This window comes from Dama dama, chromosome 30 (assembly GCF_033118175.1).
Source record: "Dama dama isolate Ldn47 chromosome 30, ASM3311817v1, whole genome shotgun sequence".
Taxonomy (NCBI): Eukaryota; Metazoa; Chordata; class Mammalia; order Artiodactyla; family Cervidae; genus Dama; species Dama dama.
Genome location: NC_083710.1, coordinates 70340834 through 70353747, shown reverse-complemented (window position 1 = coordinate 70353747; position 12914 = coordinate 70340834). Strand labels below are relative to the sequence as shown.

Here is a 12914-nt window from a genome sequence, read left to right as displayed (position 1 = left end):
TAGACCTCACTCTTAAGAAAGTGTTTCCCTTGCTCAGTGAATTTGCTTAAGAAGCTGGTTTCATCGGCAAAACAGTGGTGGTTCTACTCTTCACATCCAAATTAGCACAAATTAGAAATGAATCTAAATGAGGTCAGACAGCATTTATAAACATGATATGAATTCATCTCGTGATGAAATGTTACCTTGTGATCTATATGATAGGAAAATAGTTGACTACTTCCCATATTAAGAAAGAAAAGCTTGATAAAAACACATCACTTCTTTATTTGTCTTGCCTTTGAGACAAACTATAAAAACACAATTCTGCTATAATTGAAGAATTATGGTTCTTCTGAAATTTTTATTTTGTTTTTTTAAACAAAAAAATGAAGTATGCAGGTATGAAAATATGAATGTGTCATCTAACTTTTATATAAGGTCATCACATTAATAACTCAGGTAACTTTTGAAATAGACTTATCAAGCTAATTTCATTTCCCAAAGAGGAAATAAACAGTTATTTTTGAACCAGGAAAATGCTAAGCCTGATGGGAGATCAAAAAATAAACCTAGAACAAGATGAATGAATGGTGCTTTAATTCTTCAAAGAACATACATTATTTCATTCCAGCCATCACCTATAAGACATGTACCCCCTCTCTGCAGTCTGTTAATTCTCAAATGCTATATGTAATACTGATCCACAAAAGAGTGGGAAAGAAAAAAAAAGAGGTACCAAGAATTGATTTAGCTTGCTGCCATGGATTAAATATGACTGTAATGAGAGAATTAATTTTTTTTTGCAAGTTACGAATCCTTTGAAATTGGAATCCAGAAAATTACAGTATGTGGGAGACACTTCTTCATTTCCTAATTAAGTGGCAAGCATTGTCTTCACTCCCTAGCTGGTTTCTCAGAAACTGAAGTCGGCCTTCCATATAAATATAATTTCATTTTATGGGAAGTAAATGCTCCTCCACCACATGCCTAAGCTTCTTTAGATATAAGTGGCATGGTCACAAGGCCTGACTCCCCAGTTGAAATGTGAAACCAGCCTTTCCAAATAGCTTAATATTTGACTATTAACTATTAACACCAACAACTGCCTAAAATAAAAAGTCCTTGGCATAATAACAATTTTCACAAAACTAATTCTCTCAAATAGGCATGTCCTAATGGACCAATAAAACTTGCCTTGTCGTGTCTGACTGCGGCATTACCCCTATTTAGAGTTGGCGGGGATTGGTAATCACTGCTCAGTGAAAGTGGGAGGGAGGGAGGCTTTATATAATAATACTTTATACGGTGCTTCCACGGGACCTTTCATCTGAGGATCTCAAAGCACTTGACAAACACTAATTAATACTCCTGACACTCCAGTGAGAGGGGTAAGTATCATTATCCCCATTTTACAGATGAGGAAACAGTGAGGTTAAGTTGGGTAACCCAGTGAGTCAGGGGCAGAACCAAGAGTTCCTAATTCTTAGCCTTGTGCTCATACAAATTTTCCAAGGGGCTGCCATTGGAAAGATAAAAGGAGACGCACCTCATTTTCAAATACCCCAAGGTGAAAGCATCAATTTTAAATGGGATCATAGTTAAGTCATTTGATTTGAACAACAGGAATACCACCTTGTTATCTTCAAACTTGACTTCAAAATATCAATAGATTTTAAAAATATCAATATATTATTGAAAGGGCTTTCTTAGACTCTAAAGTAGAAAATAAAGCAGATTTGTTCCTAAGAAATTTTAACAGAAAAGTTCATTCTTCCCAGGGAAATTTTAAAAAGTGTTAGTCACTCAGTCATGTCTTACTCTGAGACCCCATGGATTGTAACCCATCAGGCTCCTCTGTCCATGGGATTTTCCAGGCAAGAATATTAGAGTAGGTAGCCATTTCCTTCTCCAGGGGATCTTCCCAACCCAGGGATGGAACCCGGGTTTTCCGCATTGTGGGCGATTTTTTTACCATCTGAGCTACCAGAGAAACCCACAACAGGAATACCATCTTGTCACCTTCAAACTTGACTTCAGAATATCAATATATATTTTTAAAATATCAATATATTATTGAAAGGAGTTTCTTAGACTCTGAAGTAGAGAATAAAGATGATTTGTTCTTAAGAAATGTTAACAGTTCAGTCACTAAGTCATGTCAAACTCTTTTTGACCCCATGGACTGCAGCATCCCAGGCTTTCCTGTCCTTCACTACCTCCTGCAGTTTGCTCAAACTCATGTTCATCAAGTCAATGATGCCATCCAACCATCTCATCCTCTGTTGCCCCCCTCTCCTCCTGCGTTCAATCTTTCCCAGCATCAGGGTCTTTTCCAATGAGTCAGCTCTCATACATTGCAATTATTTCTTATAATAAGTTGACTAGAACTCTTTAAAAATACAGTTATTTGAATTTGGCAGTGTAAAAATCTTTATGTTTTAGTTCTGTGCTCCCAAATCATGCAATCTATCTAAAAAACAAAAGTATTTGTCACCAAGAATAAAGAAATGTTAACAGAAAAGTTCATTCTTCCTGGTGAATTTTTAAAGTCACCCCTAAATTAATAGAAGGACTGTAGCCTTCACTCTTCTTTCATTCTTTACACACAGGGCACATAGAAGACCAGGCTCTGGGGATGTGCTCAACAGGTGATTCTGGAGGTCAGGCTAAGATGCCAGTTATGCCACAGTAACCGGGGGTGCCCTGGCAACCATTCTGGAGGGTTTGTGAAGAGGAGCTCAGAAGACAGTCATCTAACACACAATTCCTGAACTTCATCCGTGCCTGTGATGGGCACCATCATTGACGGGCGCCATCATTGACTGGCAACCGACACAGTGCTGGGATAGTTCACTACTCAGGCTGTCATATTTGTCCTTTTCGCTTCAGATTTTTGCACTGTCAGCAAAACTAGGGAAGGATTGCAAAGACAGGAGGAAGTGGAGAAGTGGTCCTTTTTCATATGGGCTCTTTATCAGCACCTTCCCTGCAGAGCCCTTCCAGCATGGTGGGAGGGTGGGCCATCCAATTTCACAGTGAAATAAACATAGTTGAAAAATTTTAGCAAGGTGTTACCTTAGCCTTGTGGTTAAGTGTAGAAGATTTGCAGTCAGAAAATTTTTCTTTTGAATCTTGTTTCTTTCTCTAAAAAAAACTGCTTTTTCTTTTACTCCCTGAGTATTGGGAGGGAGGAGAAGGCAATGGCAGCCCACTCCAGTACTCTTGCCTGGAGAATCCCATGGATGGAGTAGCCTGGTGGGCTGCGGTCCATGGGGTTGCTAAGAGTCAGACACGACTGAGCGACCTCATTTTCACTTTTCACTTTCACGCATTGGAGAAGGAAATGGCAACCCACTCCAGTGTTCTTGCCTGGAGAATCCCATGGACGGGGGAGCCTGGTGGGCTGCCATCTATGGGGTCGCACAGAGTCGGACACGACTGAAGTGACTTGGTAGCAGTAGTAGTATTGGGAGGGAAGCAGTTATCTCCTTCCTAGTCAGGGCTCAGCTCTTCCCGCTACTACGCTCCAAAAGACAGTCTGGACTAGATTTGGTAGGTGTCTCTTTATTTAAAAAAAAACAAACTTTTTAAATAGGGGAATGACATGATTGAAATAAGATCTGGTGAAGATTAATTTGGTGATAGCCTGGCAAACAGAACAGAGAAAAGAAAGACAAGCAGAGAGACTTGGACGCTGTTGCACTAGTTTACACAAGCACCTCCCTGAACATGAACATGAACATTGGGAGTGGTCCAAGGGAATAGAAAGGAGGAAGTGCAAACAGAAGAGACTGTGAAGGAAAAATGGTTGGGGTTTGAAAATTGCTTAATGCTAAAGATAAGGGTAATAAAGGAGGCTACAAGTAGTTTTCATAGAAGGATTGGGACAATAGGACAGGAGCAGAGGCAATGTGTACCCTGTCAAGTATTTTTATTTCTGAACCATATGAATATATTACTTTTTAAAAAACAAGCAAAATTTCTGTGTCACTTTTTACAACTCTAAGAGTAACACCTATTCCTTTAAGAAGGATCACCACAAGACTAGTTAACATTCGCCAACATACATAGTTACACAAATCTTTTACTTGTGATGAAAATTTTTAAGATTTATTTAAATTTAAATCTTAATTTTTAAAACTTCAAATTTAAACTTAAATTTTTATTTAAATCTTTAAATTAAAAAGATTTTCTCTTTTAGCAACTTTCATTTATGCAATATATCTTATTAACTATAGTCATGTGTATGCTTAGTCGCTAAGTCATGTCTGACTCTTTGCAACCCTATGGACTGTAGCCTGCCAGGCTCCTCTGTTCATGGGGATTCTCCAGGCAAGAATACTGGAGTGGGTTGCCATGCCCTCCTCCAGGGTATCTTCCCAACTCAGGGGTCAAACCCAAGTCTCCTGTGTTGGAGGAGGATTCTTTACCGTCTGAGCCACAGGGATTACATTCCAGGACTTGTTTATTTTATAACTGGAACTTTGTATAGGTTGACCCCCTTCACCCATTTCCCTCTACCCCTCCCTGTGGCAATCACCAATCTGCTCTCTGTCTACAAGCTTGGTTTTGGGGGGCTTGTTTTTTTTTTTTCAATTTCACATATGAGTGAGACCATGCAGTATTTGTTTTTCTTTGACTTGAATTTGTCATTTTGATAGATTTTGTCAAATTAACTCCAGTAGTAGTTGTACTATTTTGAACTCTCAATAGGAATGTTTGTGAGATCCTGTTTCTCTACTTGACTAATGGGTATTTTGTCCAACTTTTGTATTTAATTTAATCTAATAAAGTTAAAATGGTATTTAAGTATAGCTTTAATCTATATTTTTCCTATTATGGAGGTGGATGGTATCTCTTCACATATTTTTTTTTTTCTTCACATATTTAAGGACCATTTATATTTCTTTATCTGATGGTTCCTTTGTTCATTTTTCTAATGGATTCACTGGGTTTTTTCCTTCTCTTCTTTAAAGTAGGGAGGTTAGCCCTTTGTCTTTCCTGGGTTTTTTTCATATAATTTTTAAAAAATTAATATAATTTTACAGAAAGAATGTTCCATGAGCTCATAGAAGGAACTCCTTCAGCTCAACTAATTTGTGGTGCAGAGAAAAATAACTTAAAAAATAAAAATTATTATTACATTTTGCTAATGTAAAGAAAAAAAATAAAGATCACCTAAACTGGGGTATTTCCAGACAACACCTTGGCCTGTATCCAGTGTTTTCTTCTGAGTTATATAAATAAATATATTACACATATTCACATACTACATACGTAGTATATATTGCATGTGTATATTCATATATATAATTATTTGGAAAAGCAATTTCCCAAGAAGTTTCAATTACTAAAAGAAAGAAGATGTGACAGAGGCTGCTTAATACTCAAATGACAAAGATGGGATTAAAATTATCCTAACACAATGAGAGTGGTTAAAGTCATTAAAATCAATTAAAGCACTGGTGCTCAAATTTATCAAGAATTAGAAACACTTGGAAGGCTTGCAAAGCCACAGTGGCTGCCCCCCAAAACTTCCCTTTCCCTAGGTCTGGGGTGAGTATGTGTGTATGTTAGTTGCTCAGTCATGTCCGACTCTTTGTGACCTCATGGGCTGTAGCTCGCCAGGTTCCTCTGCCCATGAGATCTTCCTAGACAAGATACTGTAGTAGGTTGCCATTTCCTTCTGTAGGTGATCTTCCCAACCCAGGGATCAAACCCTGTTGTCCCACATTAAAGGCAACTCTTCACTGTTTGAGCCACCTGGAAAGTGGGACTCTTCCGAATCTGTAGTTGTCTGGAGCTCCCAGGTGGTGTTAATGGCATTGATCTGGGGGCCACACTGGAGGAGCCACCAAATTAGAGTAAAATCCACCTGAGTGCTTGAAGATTCAGATAAAATGACTATTGAAATTTAGGTGGATTAAAGATCAGCCAGAAATTCCTTATTTGATCCCTGTGGAAATGTTTCGAAATGGTTTTACGTATTTATTTTTAAACTGTTGGCTGCTCTGGGTCATTGCTGCGCATGGGCTTTCTCTAGTTGCAGAGAGGGGGGCTCCTCTTCGCTGCAGCCCCTCACTGCAGTGGCTTCTCTTGTTGGTTGCTTCCCTGGTGGCTCAGATGGTAAAGTGTCTGCCTGCAATGCAGGAGATTGGGGTTCAATCCCTGGGTTGGGAAGATCCTCTGGAGAAGGAAATGGCAACCCATTCCAGTATTCTTGCCTGGAAAATTCCAAGGACGGAGGAGCCTGGTAGGCTACAGTCCATGGGGTCGTGAAGAGTTGGACAGGACTGAGCGACTGCACTTTCACTTTCTCTTGTTTCTGAGCACAGGCTCTAGGCAAACGTGCTTCAGGAGCTGCAGCGTGTGGGCTCAGCAGCTGTGGCAGGCTTTGTTCCTCTGAGGCAGATGGGAACTTCCCAGACCAGGGATTGAACCTGTGTCCACTGTATTGGCAGGAAGATTCTTAACCATTGGAACACAAGGGAAGTCCTCCAAAAGGTTTTAATCCTTTTCCCGCCTAAGGGAGTACAGTTTGCTAAACCTAGCTGAGGGCCTGTCTGCTGAGTGAAGATGCCCTGCTGCGGGGCAATCCTTCTAAAGGGCATACGTGGCTCACCCAATTGCAGATGAGACCATGCCTGAACAGGGAGGGCTTTGGTTTAGAGTCTTGAAGCTACCAGGGAAGTTCATTTTAAATCCTATGTTCATGATGTCCACTTAACTTGCTCAAAAAAAAAAAAAGTGTTCCGATGGCAGTTACCTTTCAGTGCAGCACAGGAAAACAGACAAGAAGCCTATAAACCATTTTGATAAAATGGATAAATCATAATCATTTTGATCATGATACATTGAATGTTAACTAGGGTTTTCATGGGAAGCATATCTGAGCAGGTGACATTAGTCAGATAGACCTGCAGAGGCTCTGATGGACTCCCGGGAAAGCTTCCACCTGGGCCATGGAACCACATGTGTAAAGGGGCGAGATGGGGAGGAAGGACAGAGGGGCAGCTGTGGCAAGGAATATGGGCAAAAAAGCGATACCATCTGGACCAGAGTAGAAGCAGTGGGCAAAGATGTAAAGCAATTGCAATCTGTTTTGAAGGGCAGAATTGCTGGATCAGAAAGATGAAAAACAAGGCCATAGGTGGCCATATCCAAACAGAGTCTGATTTAAAAAAAAAAAAAAAGATAAATGGCTTCTGTGCTTTCAAAAAAAAATTGGAAATTCCTTCTACATAGACTTTGGAGATGTGGTAGTCCCCAAACGGCCCTCCCTAAAGATATCTATGCAAATTCCTGGGACCTGAGAAGTGACCTTATTTGGGAAAAGGATCTTTGATAATAATCTTGAGATCATCCTGATCTCATTGACAGTGGGCCCGAAATCCAGGGACGAGTGTCCTTGTGCGAGAGAAGGGGAGCAGGCAATGTGACCACCGAGATAAGAGACTGGAGTGCTGTGTCCCCCAGGCACCCTGGGAGCCCCCAGAAGCCTCAAGAGGCAGAAGAGGATCCCCCCAGAGCCTCCAGAGTTAGGGAGGCCCCACCAGCACCTCGATTCAGACTTCAAGCCTCCAGAACACTGAAATAATAAATTTATGTTGTTTTTTGAGTTACCCAAAATATTTAGAAATTGTTTACAGCAATCATGGAAACAAATACAGGAAAGAGGCAAATGTTTCATGAATATTATTGCATTCAATTATTCATGGGATGTCTCTTCACCCTCCCCTCACTAAAATATACTCCACAAAGACAAGGATTCCTGTCTGCTGTATCATCACTGTAGAATAACTCTATCATTGTAGAGTCTAGAAAAGTTCCAGGTACATCGGAGGCAGTCCATATGTATTTGCTGAACAAATTAACAGCAGAGGATGTGATTTGAGATGTATTTGCTATATGAGACATAAAGGCTGGGGTGAGGAGAGGAGATTTAGGGACAGATCTTGAAAGAGAGACAGAGGACAAGAGCCCTGAGCAGGGCGATTCTCAGTGGGGGAAATGGCAGGTGGTATGGGGTCACACAGAGTCGGACATGCCTGAAGTGACTTAGCAGCAGCAGCAGAGGAAGCAGGACAGAAGATTCAGAACAGATACCCTGAGGATGCGTTCATTGAGCAGTGGGCAGACGGGAGCACTGAGAGTTTTCACCAGGAGACCTACCTGGTAAGAATGGTGTTAAGCATTTTACCTGTGCCCTCTAATTGCCACAGATATTGTTCTTTGGATTTTATTTGCTGATGGGCTCTCCTTTTTCTAAGTCTTCCTGAATTGGGCTATAATTGTTCTTTATAAGTAGTCCTTATTTAATGCTAGCATAACTCCAAGGAGGAAGTCTGTTGTTTTCCAATTCTTTTGATCTAGCATTTATTCTACTTTCTCAACATTTTCATGCCATCCATGATATCCTTGTATTTTTGCCTCAGCCACCCTAAATACCAGTCTCCTTCCATCTACTTATTTAATTTTTGGCAATTAATAAATGCTCTTTCCCCCAACTCCCTTTATCCAGTGCTGAGTTGGTCGTTTTGCCTTTGTCAGTTCTTTCAGTTACAAAACATGTGGCTTTGTCATGGTTGATTATAACTGACTAGCAATATTTATATAACATTTCATCTCCAGGGCTTTTCTACATTTCTTTAAGACTTCTTTTGTGGGCTTCTTTTTTACCCTTTTGCATGCATCATATTCAAGTATCAATTATTTCTCACTTCAAACATATTTCCTATCATCTTTTTTTTCTTCTTAAATATTCCCTATTAGCTCTTCTTGAATTCCAGTTCTTCCTCTTTCCACTGTGTTTCAGCTCTTACTGAAACATCTCCCCAATTATGCAGGCTTCCCTGCCTACTTGGTCAGGAATCAGCCTTTAGGATCTTACAAAGGACAGGACGCTTAAATACTGTCTTCACTTGACACTTCATATTTATGCCCATAGCACAGTTCAAGGTTAATCTGTTTTTAATTTCTAAAATATTTATTTATTTATGTGGGTACACCAGGTCTTAGTTGCAGCACTCAGGATCTTCCATCTTCACTGAGGCATAAGAGGTCTTTTAGTTGCAGCATGTGAAATCTAGTTCCCTGACCAGGGATTGAACCAGGGCCTCCTGCATTGGGAGTACAGAATCTTAGCCACTAGACCACCAGGGAAATCCCTCTCATTTTTTAAATTTAGTTTTCACCTTTCATGTTTTTCTCCGAAGCTCTTGTTTTGAGGGGAGAATGAAGTTGAGAATGACACAAAGGCCAAATCCTTAAGTATTAAAAGAAGATTTGAAAATGCCTTCCCAGGTGGCACTAGTGGTAAAGAACCTGCCTTTCAATGAGGAGACATAAGAGACTCGGGTTCAATTCCTGGGTCGGGAAAATCCCCTGGAGGAGGGCATGGCAACCCACTCCAGCATTCTTGCCTAGAGGATCCCACGCATAGAAGAGCCTGGTGGGTTATGGTCCATAAGGTCACAAAGAGTTGGACACTGAAGTGACTTAGCACACAAGAATGATGAAATGTCATGATTCAAGACCACCTCAGAAAAGTTTGGTGGTTTTATCAATTATCTGTATAAGAATTAATAAAATATTCAAACAAACATTTGCACGACTTCTCAGAACCAACAAATTTAAAAACAGAAACAGAACTTCAAGAGTCATTAAAACTGCTCCTTCTGAAGAAAGCCAGTCCTCCTGAAACAAATGCACGAGCCTAGTATTTTACATTTCACTTTGAAAGTATACATGAATTTTAGAAAACTGTACACCTTTGGTTAACAATCTCTAAAAGAAAAGAAAAAAGAGGTAACAGAATAATTTCTACATTATCATTCTATCTGGCTTCCAGTTTTGAAGATTTTTTTTTAAGTGCAAAAGCATTCAGATGCACACACTTTTTTTCAAGCCCAGGTTTCTGCCTTGCTATATCTGAAAACAAGCTGAAAACATGAATTTCTGGTAGGAAACCAAGCCCCTAAATGTTATGACCAAGCAACTGGACAAATGGTTTGGGAACCAAATCAAGCATTTTGTAATACTGATAATTGTAAAAAGTAAAAACCTAAGAATATACAGGAGAACTCTTTGGGTAGCTCTGTAAAGACTATAGGTTTCCATGGTGGCTCAAGCAGCAAAGAATCTACCTGCAATGCAGGAGACGTAGGACACTGCAGGTTCGATCCCTGAGTTGGGAAGATCCACTAGAGGAGAGCAAGGCAACCCACTCCAGTATTCTTGCCTGGAGAATCCCCATGGACAGAGGAGCCTGGTGGGCTACAGTCCATGGGGTCAAAAAGAGTCAGACAAGACTGAGCACGCACGCAAGTAAAGACTATGTCTTTTTAGAACGTAAGATTGAATTCAAATGATAACTTTGACACTAAGACGGTGTAAAGAGCCATTTAACAATGATTCAGCAACTTCCTTTTTGTCAGAAATAGAGGGAAGATGGCTCTATTTTCTTCCTTGAACCTGGACAGTACCAGTTAAGTGTGTGCTTGCCCAATAGGGAATTTTAATGCCAAGGTCACGCCTCCCGTTGTTAGGAACACAGGACTACTATCTTGGTGACTCTGCTGTTAAGTAAAAAAAATCTCTACTCCCCAGGGTATAGCAGGGCAGTGGTGGTTCACCAGAAAGCCAGATGCTCTCTCCTCCCACCAGTGGAGAAACCCTAGACCACATCTCCTTTCATAACAATAAAGAGCGTTCTTAAGCAGAGCAAGACAGTCTTCTCTGCTGACAAAAAAGACCAGCAGTTTAGTAAACCCTACAATGGATTCACTCCTTATGATCATTTGTGGAGAGTACAAGATGGTAGAGTATAATAGAGTACAATTGGCACTTTCATCACCTAAGGGCTGGAGCATTCCTTCATCCTTCAAACCAAGACAGTTTTGTGACACTAAACAATTAATTCTCAACTAGTAACTAACAGAATCTTAGTAATAAGAATAGCTCTAAAAAAAAAAAAAGAATAGCTCTAACTTTTTACACATTTTCACTGTATGAGGCCTACACAAAGTGTTTTTCCTGGTATTATCCAATTTCATTGTCACAATCACTCTATAAAATCAATATCCGCTTTATGGATAAATAGCTAGTAATCTCTGGGACTTCCCTGGTGATCCAGTGGTTAAGGCTTTAGCTCCCAATGCAGGGCGTGCAGGTCTGATCCCTTGTCTGGGAGCTAAGATTCCACATGCCTTTTGGTCAAAAACACAAAATATAAGAGAGAAGCATACTGTAACAAATTCCATAAAGACTTTAAAAATGGTCCACATGAAAAAAGAAGTCTTTTAAAAAAAGTTCATAATCTGAGAGGTTGAAAACATTCTCCAGTTGTCTTATTCCAAAACCTCTGCTCTGGTCTACTATGGTGTACTCACTCCAGCTTGAATTGCTGTGCAAATAGTCATGGTTTCTGGGATATTTGTATCAAATATTGCTTGAAAGGATATTTGGATCAAACATTGCAATTGGCTGGGACTCATTTTTTTCAATTCAGATTTTCTGGTGTGGTCTTTGTCACAATTGCATTGATGTCCCGTTTCTACTCATTGCCTTGGACCCAGCCCTCTACACAGTCAACATATGCACATTCTCAAGGGACATATAAATTAAGCCCAATATTGGTTATACATTTTATCCTCTACAAGGAAGGTTATGAAAGAATTTTAAAATTTAAATGACTATAGTCATTTTGCAATCATAAACATTAATTTGTAGCATACACTGAAAGCAAAAAGTGCTATATAAATGCTAAATAATAACATTGTAAAGCACCTATATTTTGTGATAATGAGTACTATATAAATGCTAAGTAGAATAAATTAGAAAATGCAGTGTTTTGAATTGGCTTATGAATGTATCAGGCTTCTTGTGTTCCATACATAAAAAAATTATATCTAAGCCTTGAAGGAAAAAGTCAAAATCAAATACTTATCTTTAAAAAAAATTTTAGAGCTGTGCTAGTCATTACAATATCGCAATTCTCTAAATCATGGTGTATCTAGGGAAAAGGGACAATTTCTAGTTATCTATTATTGGGTAACAAATCATCCCAAACTTTGATGGCTTAAATCAACAAGCGTTTTATTATGCTCATGACTCTATGGATTGCCAGGGCTCAGTTAGGCAATTCTTCTGCTCGACATGGTTCAAATTGGACTCTAGTCATTTGGAGGCTCAGCAGGCTTGGAATACCCAAGGTGGCTCACTTGCATGTCTTCTGGTTTGTACAAGCTGTTGACTGATTGTTCAGCTAAAGGTCAACTGGAGTGTCTCTGTTCTCTTTCAGTGGTCTCTCTATGAGACTAGGCTTCTCAGACCATGATGGCTGGGCATGTTCCAAGCAGACAAGCCCCAGTGTACAGGCAGCTTATTGAACCTCTGCATGCACCAAGCCTGCTAATGTGTCATTGGCCAACACAAGTCAGGAGACCAAGCCTAGAGTCAAAATGGAAAAGGTCAACACACAACATGAATACCAATGGGGTGGTTAAACAGGAGAAACCATTGTATCAGTCCACCACAGACAGACCTATTATCAGCTCTGCAAATACTCTCATATCCCAGAATGGCACCAAAACAAATGACATCCTTGCCACCACCACCAGCACCATCATGGCAAAGAACCAGAATACAAACTTGCAGAGTGTAAAACAACCATTAGCCAGGTACAAGGGTCCTCAGTTATGGCCTGTGTTAAATGAGAATGCCAGGCTAGATGAGGTGTTAGTGCCTGAAGAATGACAGCACTGATGTGCTATCGATGAAGGACTTTTGCATCTATAGCACTCCATAACCCTCCTGTATTACTTAGGAATACTACATTCAGCTGTAAGAAGCATAAAAGACAATTCCAGTGGCTTTAAAAAAATAGTCACTTATTTTTCTTACATAATAGGAAGTCCAAAAACAGATGATTA

At 39.8% G+C, this 12914-nt stretch overlaps 1 non-coding gene across 1 annotated transcript; it reads right to left on the bottom strand.

Annotated features, from left to right (window-relative positions):
* Positions 1 to 9071: 9071 nt before the first annotated feature.
* On the bottom strand, positions 9072 to 9144 carry TRNAG-CCC (transfer RNA glycine (anticodon CCC)). The gene has a single exon. It is a non-coding gene; the product is annotated as a tRNA-Gly (tRNA).
* Between the last annotated feature and the right edge of the window lie 3770 nt (positions 9145 to 12914).